Raw genomic sequence first — 13451 nt, 5'->3', positions numbered from 1 at the left:
TTTTTCCGGTTTTTGATGTGTGCTACATGGAAGTTCATGTAATGTAGAAAGCGCCGCGCGCATGCGCCGTTGCTCGACATGCGTTCACTAGTAGTCGCGAAGGCAACGCCACCTCTCAACGTCAACTTCTTTTACTCTTTTATAAGCACAGAATAAATCGAGAATGCCTAATAACGTGCGGATTAATTTTAAACGCATTTTTTGTTCTTTAGTAAATAGCGGCGGACTGCGTACAGCATTCTGCACATCTCATTCGTGCACTATGAAGGCTTGCCCGTCAGGCAACGCGACATGCCGTTGTGACTTTCAAAGCGCAATTCAACAATGCAAATCCTAATCATATGGGGGAAAAAAGCTCGTTTATGTCACTGTATTTCACAGCCAGGGTCTTGTGACACATTTCGATCGGTTGTCAGTCCCTTTAAGAAAGCACATCGCGAATATATATAGTGATAGAGTAAGTATTTACTCTAAAAAGGCGTGACCTCACTAATGCTCACCTCATGTTCCATGATCCAAAATATTTGTCCATAAGTAAATATTGAGAAGGTTATTGTGTATACATATTTGAACTTTCTCACTATCAAGGAGGTAATTTCCGCGTCACTACAAAATCTGCCCTAAATGGTGGCTCTGCGCTGTACAGAACACGTGTGCGCTGTACAGCGCAGAGCCACCATTTAGGGCAGATTTAGGGCCTAATCTAAGAAAAAAAAAATAACATGTTATCAGAGTGACAGGAGTTCAATTCTTTGAGCTATTTCCACTCAGACAAAGCTGAGAGGGAATACCATGTCTAGAGGGTGTTTTCTAAAACGCGTGCATCTATGTTAGCACTGTGCTATCGATGCGCATTAACCAGACTTCACACCTGTGTGCAGATATCCCTATTATTAAAGTCGAGGCTACATGCCAGTTATCGTGTCTTCTGAAATATTATTAATTTTTCTTAGTCGCTTTCGCGCGTATTTCTATTGCAACTTTTATGTTGCAGTAAAATTTATTATTGAATTATATATTTCTTACTATCTATTTTACTATGATTTCCTTATCTACAATAGAGACAAAACTACCCGATACAGTGGAAGGGACTTTCAAGGTGGGCCTACACGTTTGAGCCAAAAAAGAATCCCAACCAGGAATGTCTTCGCAGCTTTGACACTCCTATCAAGCCAGAAGATTCCAGGATTCACCACGCGGCTGATATTTTGCATCATGAAGTACAAAAAAAGCTCCGGTTTTGAAGACCCCCGAGAGGAGCTGTAATCATTCTATTCGACATGGGTCGTTTTCCGTTGGGCTTTCAGAGGAAGAAGACTACTGCTTGAAAAGCAGTAGATATTAAGGGAAAAAGCAGATTTCGCTAGGCTTTCTCTGGCTGAAGACTGGTATTTTTCAGTCATTGCTACGAGCGAAAAACTACTAATCAAAATTCCTGTGCGCATAAACACCATTGTTCTCTTAAGGGAACCTCCTGGAAAGAAAGGCTTAAGATTTCCTTTGGAACGCCTGCACATCTTCGTGGCAACAGAAGGAGCTGCACTCACAACTGAAGAAATTTTCATATGCTGGGTGAACGAAAGAAGGGGGAATTAAAGGGTTCGCTTTTCTCTGATGTGTCTTGTGACCCGTTGTTGAGCAAGTCAAATGCATTTTGTATTCTACATCAGGAGTGATTTTGAGAGATTGTAGGAAGAGTTACTATATTATGTTGCATTAACAATCGTTGTTGTCAGCGCAAAAACGCCAAAATTCGCTGTTCTGAATTTCTTTGTGCTGATCAAAGTGGACGATTGGGCCAGTAGGTGATTCATGATCGACTTTGTGCTTGCTGTAGTGCAAAGTTGAAAAAGACTGCGCCTACAGAACATGAAAGGAGAGCTTCAGGAGAACTTCCAGCCCATTAGAGTAACCTATTGGTGTATCTGCGCCAACAGGATTCAATACAATCACCTCGAGCATATGAGTCGGTCGACCGTGAGAAAAAAAAAAGGAAAAAAAGCAAGAGAAAGAAGAAATGCAATTATGATAGATAAGTGCCTTTTTTAGCGGGATAGACGGCAGATCTAGAGATATTACACAACACGTCAGTCGTATATGTTCTACTATACGTTCATTCCTAACAAAAAAACTAACCAAGTTCACATTTTCCGGTGTACAAGATCATCTTTCAACGACTGTATCATTTTTGCACACCCGCTTTGACGGCGCCAAGCTTGCGGTGGCAGTCACATTTCAATAAGAACTAAATGAAAACAAATAAAAACTATCTTTAATTTCTTTTTTTTACTCTCATTCCTAGCGTTCTCAAACTTATCTAGTTCTAATTTGAGGTAACGCAAGGAGCAAACAACCATCACCCAAGTGGTACACCAAAGGAAATTTGGTTATTATGCAACCACAATATCCTGTTCGTACCCAAACATAATGGTTCCCGCTAACTGAAAAAAGAAACTCGGAAAGTAGCCTGCTGCTTCAATATCCCACCGGTACGGCAGCGCAAGAAACTAAACAAACAAATAAAAGCACGATTCTCTTGATGCATCGCGGGCGCATCTATAACGGCCAGACATTTGGCGTGGCACGTCTAGAAAAACTGCCGATTCATTGCCAGTCGTCGCCGTCGAGATAACGCCGACACACAGCGCTCTCTTTTCTGCGCACTGAGGTGAAGCGACAGTCTCGGGGCGTGTGTACTGTTTCTTTTGATTCTCTTTTATTTATTGCCGCGTCACTGCATACGTCATGGCGGGACTTTTGAATTCTTTAAGGTCGATACGCCACGTGGTGTCGTTCACGCGAACTAGGCCGCTAGTGTCCAGAAAAGCTGCATATGAACGCAGTCATGTGGTTTGATTTCATAGTTCGCGGGCGTTCTTTAAAAGCCAGAATATATTCATTACGCAGCATGCACGTCGCCCCTCTCCCCCTCAAAAAAATTATTAAATAGCTGAATAGGTCGTTTTTAAGTGCACTCTACGGCATGACGAAGCGCACTTGGCCTTAAAGTGAATATTAAAAATGTTTCATAATTGTCATTCGTAAACTAACTAATTAGCCAGTAAAAAATACTAGATCGAGCGCACATGACGGTAAACCATATACCGTCGGATTCATTCAGTCGCGGTTAACCAATTGTTTTTCGAATATTTGATTCAACCTACGTGAAACAGCATGTATACTTATTCACTGTGTTTTTTATTATGGAATCGCCCTGCTATTTGACTTAGACATAATCGTTTTCCTTTTTTAGGTAATCGTAAGGGTATTTTATTCTTACAAATCAGCAGGTATAAGCAGAGCTAGAAGTGGCAACAGTTGTGAATAGCAGTAATATACTGCGACGTTTTCTGTCACTAGGATACGTTTGAGACGCTTCTGGGCGGCACATGTCCCCTCGGAGAAGAAATAGTAAAAGATTGCACTTTAGTGAATATGTTGCTAACGAATGCTTTACGCCAGCAGATGAGTGGAATATGAAATATTATTTCAGTTTCATGTCCTCAATGCATTTTGAGCGTGAGTCTGTAGTCATCGTCTTCACACGATGCATCACAAAAAATATCGCCACCAGCGTTTTTGCTGCTCTACACCTGTCGGGTGTTGCGGTATTACGAAAACGGCAATACGCTCACGGACAAGGTAAGACTGCACAGCGGCATTTGCGCCATCGTGCAGAGCCTTCATGACGTTCTTGCAAGTAAACATGGCAACCCGCTAGCTGGTCGCCAAGTAAAGCAGCGACACCCGTCAATACAAAAGTGTCAGGAATAAACCACTGACAGCACAGCGTACAAAGAGGCCTCATGTTAAGCAGCCAAAAGAATCCCAGTAAGTTGTTTCGCGATGAAACTACTATGCTCTGAGCAAGAAAGATTGAACTTTCGCGATACAGACATATGTTTCATTAAAATTATACAAATTTGTTGTCAGTTAAGGAATTTTCAATTAAACACTTTTGTACATAGGTCTTTGCTGCTTCATTATATAGATTTATAATAGCAAGATTGGCAACGTATCGAAATATATTAAGATACAATTGGGAAGTATCGTATGGGATACAATAATTCCGGAAGTATCTTGTATCTGTACCTCAAATACTTCTTGCCCAGGTATCTTGTATTGTATCGCGATACAATTGCAAGTATCTTTGCCCAGCCCTGATCTGACGGCTTGCTCATTCTTAGTGTCCGGGTCGCGCGTTCGCGAAACATAATTTCGCCGTGTCAATGTAGTGTTGTTCAAGTCTTTTTACGTTTTTTCGCCGATGCAACATTGGCTGGAAGTGCCGATGTGGTATGATGTAGACAATTTGATCAGGAGAATATTTTTAGTGCCCTATTTAACGGAGGAAAGCCATAATCGTTCGTTTCGCGATTATGGTAGACATGAGCGTGACAATCTTCGACGAATTTATATAGAGATTTTGTTTCCTGTGGTGACGTAACATACACTGAAGCCGCTTCTTCAGTGTTACATGCAGTGGTTTAGCTGCCCGCTTTTCTCGTTACCTGATTTGTTGAAAGCGGTATCCTGTTATTGCAGTTGTAATCATACGCGAATTACAACCATAAACGTTGCACCTTGCTTCGCGATAATCACTGTCTTATTAGTCAATAAGTAAGCCAATGGCGGCCAGCATAGCCAGCAAAGCCCAGCAAGCGTGGATATTATGCCTCGTCAACACTGGTCGGCCTGACCGTGCGTGTACTAGAAAAACCTGCACGTTATTAGACACCTGCAAGATAAGAACTGTCACGAGTTGTCCTTCACTTTAGAGGGGAAGTGTGCAAGTGGTTGCAGACTCTTAGCACCCTAATAGAGCAAGATGCTTAAAGGATGCATAACTGTTCGCTCGTTATGATAGCGCTGCCAGTCCAAGTATAGGAGTCTTGTTTTCTGCAGTGGACCTTACCTAATTTACAAATAAATTATACACCGCACTTAGTAACCAGGTTTCAAAGAGCAATCAAGAATGCTTTGTACGCACTTGCTCTACCGTTTCCCTCGTAATGATGGACCGGATAGCGTCACATTTATTTCGACGGCTTCCTTCTACGAGCGAGAACAATAAGTTCAATATGCAAGTACTGCAAAAACTCCTAAACTTTCCATTGGTACGATTTGCACATTTTTGCGGGGAAAAGCTGCCTTCCAATGTTTGAGTGCTTCATAGGGTGAAATTACCGTTCATATTGTAGAAAAAGGATTGGGGCAGGGAAAAATGTTTCCAGTATATGAAGCATTCAGTTTGCTCCGAAACTCACTAAAATCGCGTCAATTGGCCACCTAGTAATACCTAGTCGGAATTAAACATTGGTATTGAATGCAATAGGTGGCTTCTGACGAAACTATCATTTTAAATTCAGGATTGTTTTCTATAGCAGTAATACGGTACGGTGCTATCCAGTACACGCAGAAAGGATGCCGAGCAGAAAGACGGTCAGAGGACGACCTTGACTTTCTTTTACCGTTGTCGTTCTTTGCGCTGCAAACATCGATCATGCAGATGAAACTAGGTGAACGCTCAGACTTTCTGGATACTCACGGGCTCGTCTCCACCCAAAAGAAAGGCTTGTGTATGACTCCTTCGGGCAGCACTGGAACGATATAAGCCAACAGCGAGTCTTATCCTCGTGATTGCATTTCGCCTAGACTTCGATACAACGAAGCATGATGAACGCACTAAGCTTGCTTTACCACTACTCAACACAGAAGATTTATTATCCAAAGGACTATCTCCATGTGTGATAAACTATACATTGAGAGACACTTAAACCGATTTGTTGTACCGTTCTCTTCAAATGGCTTAGTCTGGCAGAGTAACTTATCGGTGATAAGGAAAGACAACCGAAACAATGTGACGGACGCGAGATCCCATTGGGTAGTTCGCAGTATTCGGGCAAGTCCCGCTTGTTCGCAAAATAAGACCATTTCCTTTTTCGACAATCGCATAGGGACACTGATAACGTCATATTTAAGGTTACCATGTCCTTCGATGGTGTTCCGTGCTGATCTTCATAAGACGAATTGTAGTTTATGAATATTACACGAGTAAGTCAAAGTCTGCTGATTTGTTGGTTTGCGCTCTACAGTGAAGTTATCGGCTTTCGATATGTGAACGTCGCCAAGGCGCAGTACCGCTCTGTGCGAGCCAGGTGACTATACAGGTTGTCCCACATAACTTGAGCCATGACTTTGAAAGTGAAAGGCACTTCAGAGGCAAATTGGACCAAACGTATACTACTCGCACTAGCCTATAGATACTCAGGCTATATTTATTTTCCACTAAACTAATTAGTTAAATATTTCAATTAACTTTTAAATTATTGGCTGAAAACGCAAAATATGGACACTGAACTGTAGAGCACTTTTACAAACCACGGACTGAATTGTTTCCTGTACGATACGTCTCAGGGTGTTATTTTTTCCGCGTTGTAAAGACAGCCCGCAAATTTTGAAAAGAGGCCCCGTGACGGACCACGAGCGCACTGCTATTGTGCTGCTCTCAAGCGCGCAACCGGTGAACGACATCGCCTGCGGCTTCCACGGGGAAGCGACAGGGTGCTTTGAAAGCGGCCGATGTTTGGGCGTCCGTCTGTCATTGAATGACGGGGGAAATGCATGCTGCTGGCCGAGCGCTACCGCGGTGATAAAGCGGTGACGACTGCGAGGAAAAAAAAAGAGCAGTTTGATTCTGATTCAGCAGATAGGGCGAAACGCGACTGAACGATGAAAGGCATCGACGGCTGCTGCAATTTCGCAGTTTGAACAAAAAGAGACCCCACAAAGCGTCTGCGTCGTGCGAACCATTCCTCACGAGTTGTCTTTCTTCAGGTGCTCCTCAGACACCCGTAACCCTTCGTGTTCTGGACAGCAACGTTACATTGTTTTAATCTGTGTAAGCAGCTTACCTGCCGTACTCGAATGAGCAACGAGCGGATATGGTTCTGGCCCTAGGTGCATCACGCGGACACAGAAGGCAGGCAGTTAAGCTGTTTCAACGCTGGCATCCAGGTACGCGGCCAAGCTCAATGACCATTGAGCTACAATCAATGACCTACATATGAAACGCTGAAAGAGAATGGTACATTTACCAGGAAACGGCAGAGATCTTCAGTTTTGGGCGAGGAAGTGGAAAGGGATATCCTGTCCAAGTTTTCCGCAGAAGTATCCGTAGTGTGGGTGCTGAAGCTGGTGTTTTGAAATCTTCGGTGGTGTAAATACTAAACAAGAGACAACTTCATCCCTACCACGAGCAGCTGCACCAACCATTGGAGCCTCGCGACTTCCAGAATCGCACATACTTTCCAAACTGGATCCTAATTAAGACAGAAGAAGACCCAGGCTTCGTTAACAAGGTACGTTCGACCAACGAAGCTAACTTCTCGTGCTATGCTCAAGTGAACATCCACAACGCTCACTACTGGAGTGACAAGAACCCTCACTGGGTTTGGCAGGCGCGTCACCAATGTCAGTGGTCTTTCAATGTGTGGTGTGGCAATTACGATGGTACTATAATTGGACCTATCTTCTTCGACAGCACACTTACAGATAAACTGATATATCGTTGATCCTCAGATGTAGATGCGAGAAGCATGCCGACCACACGTGCCTTCACCCCTCGTCACGGCGCATGCTCCGGCCCTCTGGCCAGGGTATAAAAGCAGCCTCTTGAATAAACATTCAGTCTTGTTCCTGCCATGAAGTGTCTTTCCTCGCACCTACCTACGATATTACAGTGGCGACGAAGATGGGATTGTTGATCGCACTTCGATTCTGACACCAGAGTAATGTGATCTCGACCCCCGGCCTTCGACGACGCTGTGAGTAGCTGGAGTACGTATCGTGTACGCTTGGAAGCCTACTTTGAGGGCAACGAGATTACCGACACAGCTAAACGCCGTGCCCTACTGGTTTCGTCATTGAGCGACAGTGTCGTCCGGATTTTGCAAGGGCGCCACCCGGGGGTCCCCATCAACTCTTTGACGTATGATGACGTTGTCAAATGCCTGGAAGACCATTTCAACCCTCAAGCAAACGAAATAGCCTCAAGCTATACCTTCTTCACGCGAAGGCAAGAAGAGCAAGAAAGCGTTCGGGACTACATTGCTGAGTTGAGAAGACTTGCCGTAAATTGTAATTTCGGAACGACACTGGACCGTATGTTGCAGGACCGAATCGTTTGCGGGATTCGGTACGATGAAGCGCGCCGGTGCTTGCTGGGCCGCAAGAAGTTGACTCGTGAAGAAGCCGAAGAATTTGTCTTAGCTTCTGAAAAAGCGAACGAAGACGCTCGTGGGATGCAAGCTCCATACGCACTAACTGCAGGCGGTGGCGTCAACATGGTACAGAAACAGCAGCAAGGAAAGAAGTACAGGAGAAACGACCTACCGCGAAGTCCTAGTCTCTCATGCGACAGATGCAAAGGGCCGCATACCACGGCGTCGTGTCGACATCGCAGTTCCATCTGCCATCAATGTGGCAACAGAGGACATCTTGCTAGAGCCTGCAAAAGATCCCACGCTCCGACGTCGGGAACGTTTGCCGTCGACGGAACAGAATGCGAAGATGAAGAAGAGATTTTGTATGCTCTAGTCGCACACAGTTCGGCCAATAAGCGCTTAGTGCAGCCAATTGAGCACACCTTAATGTGGGAAGGCCGTCGGCTCCGAATGATTGTCGACACGGGATCACCAGTAAGTGTAATTCCCAAGAGCGTGTACAAGAAACACTGCAAGTGGTGGCCGGCTTTGCAGAAAACTCCCATACGCCTTTCGTGTTTCCTGGGACCGTTACTGGTCTGGGGCAAGGTGGAAATGAAGGTACAGCTTGGTCCAGTAACGGTGAGAAGTTATCTGATAGTGGTGGACCATCAAGGGCCCCTGCTGTGTGGAAGAGACACGATAGAAGAATTTCGCAAAGCTGGCGTCTTCATTGTGGAGAGAGGCATGTCGTCTATGGTGAATGTTGTGCACGTCGACAGTAAGGTCACCGCACTTCTTGACGAATTTTCCGACTGCTTTGAGGACCTCGGATGCTGTAAGGGACCACCGGTGAAATTTTACCTCAAGGAAGGCGCCCAACCTCGATTTCTGAAGGCTCGGACAGTTCCGTACGCCATGAGAGCGCAAGTATCCGCCGAAATCGACCGACTGGTGGAAGTGGGAGTTCTGTCCCCAGTGAGCGTGGCTGAATGGGCAACGCCAGTAGTGCCGGTGGTAAAGAAAAACGGAGACATCCGGCTGTGTGGAGACTTTAAGCTGTGGGTCAATCCAGCGACAAGAACAGAACAGTACCCGCTTCCGAAAATCGAAGACATCTTTGCAACGCTAGCGGGGGGCGAGGTGTTTAGCACGCTCGACTTACGGAACGCATACAACCAACTTCCCCTGGATGATGATGCCAAAAATATAGCGGTGCTGAATACGCACAAGGGCCTATTCTGCTACAACCGCTTGGCTTTTGGTATCGCCTCGGCGCCTGCGCTGTTTCAGCGGCGCATAGAAGCGGTACTACAGGGGTTACCCGGGGTGAAAGTTTACCTGGACGACATTATTGTAGCGGAAAAAGCGCAGAATACCACGCTACTACGCCAAGTGTTGGAACGACTGCGGGCGAATGGCCTCACGCTGAACAGAGAAGTGTCGTTTCCGGGAAAAAGAAGTGGTATTTCTTGGGCACCGAATCGACGCAAGAGGCCTTCACCCCCTGCAGGACATCTTGGAAGCCGTGCTGGCGGCGCCGCCACCGACCTCGGTAAGCCAGCTTAAATCATTCTTAGGACTGGTGACGTATTACTCGAAGTTTCTACCAAATTTGTCAACCACTTTGGCTCCGTTACACCACCTGTTGTCAAAAGCGGTACCCTGGTGTTGGGGGAACGCACAGGTGACAGCATTCCAAGAAACCAAGCGCGCCATGAGCAACGCAAACTTTCTTGTGCATTATGATCCTCAGAAACCCCTGCGGCTTGAGAGTGATGCGTCGGCAGAAGGAATAGGCGCAGTTTTCTCACCGCATTAAAGGGGTGGATCATCCTATCGCTTTCCGCTCCAGAACTCTTACGTCGGCAGAACGTAACTATTCACAATTAGAAAAAGAGGCACTAGCGCTGGTTTTTGGCGTTGTCAAATTCCGAGATTATTTGTTTGGCAATACGTTCACTCTGGTGACCGATCACAAGCCTTTGGCTGGCTTGTTGAGTCCAGACAAACCCATCCCGCAGATGGCAGCGGCACGAATTCAACGTTGGGCGCTGCTCTTAGCAGCATATCAATATGATTTGGAATACAGAAAAGGGGAGCTGAATGCGAATGCCGACGCTCTGAGCCGCTTGCCGTTGCCTGTCCGCGATGATGGCAGCGAAAAAGAACTTGCCGATTATGTCCTGCATGCGCAGGCACTGGATGACTTTGTTTTGTCTGCGCAGACTGTGTCTGATCACACCAGCAAAGACTGCACACTTCAGCAAGTAAAGACTTGGATCCTGCAAGGCTGGCCCAAGCGCCTGGGGGCAGACGAACAACAGCATCAACCATATTTTGCACGGAGGCAGGAATTGACCGTGAGCAAGGGGATACTGTATTGGGGTCACCGTGTGGTTCTTCCTAAAGCTGCTCGAAATTTTGTTTTGAAAGAGCTGCATGACACGCATGCTGCCATCACAGCAATGAAGAACCTCGCGCGCTCGATTTTCTGGTACCCAGGGCTAGACAGTGATATTGAGATGCTTGCGAAACGGTGTCCCCAGTGCGTGCAGTGTTTGCCCATGCCCCTGCGCAGGTTCCAGTAAACTGGCCGAAGACCAACGCACGTTGGTACCGCCTACACATGGATTTTGCTGGACCCGTGGAAGGACATATGATCTTCGTTCTTGTCGACGCCGAGACTAAGTGGATAGAGGCAGTGCCAATGAAGACAGCCACGGCGGCAACGACAGTGGATGTACTCAGGGGTATTTTCGCACGCTTTGGCCTACCACGAACTGTTGTGTCGGACAACGGTCCGCAATTCACCAGCGCAGAGACAGCACGGTTCTTCCGGGAAAATGGTGTGTGCCACGTAACGACTGCCCCATATTACCCGCAATCCAAAGGGTTGGCAGAACGGGCAGTACGCACCATCATGGAGGGCCGGAAAAAAAATCGGGTGGGAACGCTGCAAAGTCGACTTTCCAAATTTTTGTTACGTTACAGGACCACGCCGACCCAAGAATAGCAGTCGCCCGCAGAAAGACTTCTGGGATTCCAGCCACGGACCCGCCTAAGCAACTTCTTTGCAAAGGAAAAAGGGGTGAAGGAGGCTAGCGTCAACGGAGTTCCAAGCCCAGAAAAAAAAGAGTATGCACCGGGAATGCAGGTTTGGAGTCGACAATATGGTCAGCCAGGTCAAAGGTGGCTTCCAGGAACCGTGACAACAGTCGAAGGCAAACGATTGTTAACTGTCAACACGCCAAGGGGGGTGCAGCGTAGGCACCTGGATCAAGTACGAGCCCGCGCCTCATCGACGCCGGTTAAGGAAGAACCCTTCGAGACACCCGTGACCCTGGAGCACTCATCTCCGGAAGGGCCCCTCTCTTCCGCCGGCGACCAGACAACTAGCAGCGACGCCCTGCAAGCCGGTCAGTCCGTGCCGGGCGAGCCAGCGTCTGGAGGTGGCACCGAGCCGGCAGTTTCAGGGCCAACAGAACCAATCCAACTCAGACGCTCCACCCTTGCCCGCAAGCCCCCGGATAGGTTCTAGCTCAGGGGGGAGGAAGTGATATATCGTTGATCCTCAGATGTAGATGCGAGAAGCATGCCAACCACACGTGCCTTCACCCCTCGTCACGGCGCATGCTCCGGCCCTCTGGCCAGGGTATAAAAGCAGCCTCTTGAATAAACCTTCAGTCTTGTTCCTGCCATGAAGTGTCTTTCCTCGCACCATGTACGATATGTCAACGATATCTTGGATGGACCACTTCAAAATTTTCTGTGCGAAGTTCCACTGGCTAGGATTAAAGATATCTGGTTTCAGCATGTTGGAGCTCCTGCGCACAGAAGCAGGAAAGCGTGCTCGATGAAGCGTGCTGGATGAAGGCTGGAGGAAGTTTTCCCGCAGTAGTGGATAGGGCGGCACGGGCCCATTGCTTGGCCAGCATGGTCTCCAGGTTTAAACCCCCTTGATTTTTTCCTTTGGGGTTACGTCAAAAGTCAGGTATACCAGGCCCCAACCACAACATGAGGTAATCTAAAAGAAAAAATAAGACAAGTTTGCAACTACATTCCCGAAACCATGGTCAAGAACGTCACGGAAAATCTGAAAAAGAGATGCCAGGGGTGCTACCGCGGAACGATTCTATTTTTTATTCCAATGCTTTTCATGCTTTTCGCGCTTGGCCAATGGCCAGAACGACGGTCCGTCCGCGTTATCAACGCGATCAGCCAGCCGCGAATGGTGGATGATAAGAACAGCATAGAATATGGCATTGGAATCGCAAATAGCATCGTTCCGCGATTGCACCCCTGAGTTGTATTGCAGCAGATGGCGGCCTCTTTGAACATGTTTTGTAATCGCGGCTTAACTTTACGAGCACCGATCACTGAAATAAAAAAGTCTCCTCATGCCGTTCGCCTACCACCGCCACCCGTGACTAGCTTCACGTCGTCGCCTCCTTTTATGCATCTCAAGTTAAAAAGCGACAATAAAGCTATTTTTTAGTTTTATTTATCCGTCTTGGACGCTTATCTCGGCAGCGCTCGGCCAGCAGCGTGCATTCGCACCGTCATTCAACGAAAGACGGACGCCCAAACATCGGCCACTTTCAAAGCACCCTGTCGCTGGCCCGTGGCAGCCGCAGGCGACGTCGTTCACCGTTTACACGCTTGAGAGCAGCACTATTCGCCGCGAGATCGGGCTAGAGGTGGCAGCACCGTCGCCGCGCTAGTGTGGATAGGCGGTTGTCGGCGCGTATACAAGCGCACACAACAGCGCTTCGTTTTGAGCGATTGGACCCGATTTCCGGCAAACAAATTGCGTTGACTGCAGCTTTCTGGTAATATGTGCGCTCTTCATTCCCGAATTAATGCACGAAGCGCGCCGAACATTACTATTACTTGTGAGAGAAGCGCGTTCTGCCAACGAACGGGGTTGCTCGCCTTCGGCAACAGTCGGCGTTTTCGCAATGGATGACATTTTCTTGTTTCATTTGTACATGTTCAACTTGTGTCCTATCTACCATGTACTGCTGTAGAGCGTCTGAATTAAGTATTTACTTCTCGTTCATCTGGATACCCCGCAACAAAAAGAAAGCCCGTATTCCTGCACGGTCAGTTCAAATAGCACTTTGTACACTGCGTGTTCAGATATTCATCCGCGTTTCTTATTCAGTTCTCCAATGTAGGACAGTTGATAGGTTTACTGAGAAAAGCTATGTGGCTGACAGCGCTTTAGCGCTACGGAATTGCGTT

The 13451-nt window shown here is 47.0% G+C and overlaps 1 pseudogene; it reads left to right on the top strand.

Annotated features, from left to right (window-relative positions):
* The first annotated feature begins 8675 nt into the window (after positions 1 to 8675).
* LOC125758822 (uncharacterized protein K02A2.6-like) lies at positions 8676 to 11745 on the top strand (annotated as a pseudogene).
* The last annotated feature ends 1706 nt before the right edge of the window (positions 11746 to 13451 follow it).

Source organism: Rhipicephalus sanguineus, chromosome 6 (assembly GCF_013339695.2).
Source record: "Rhipicephalus sanguineus isolate Rsan-2018 chromosome 6, BIME_Rsan_1.4, whole genome shotgun sequence".
NCBI lineage: Eukaryota > Metazoa > Arthropoda > Arachnida > Ixodida > Ixodidae > Rhipicephalus > Rhipicephalus sanguineus.
The sequence above is the reverse complement of the archived record's forward strand: the minus strand, read 5'-3'. Positions and strand labels throughout refer to the sequence as shown.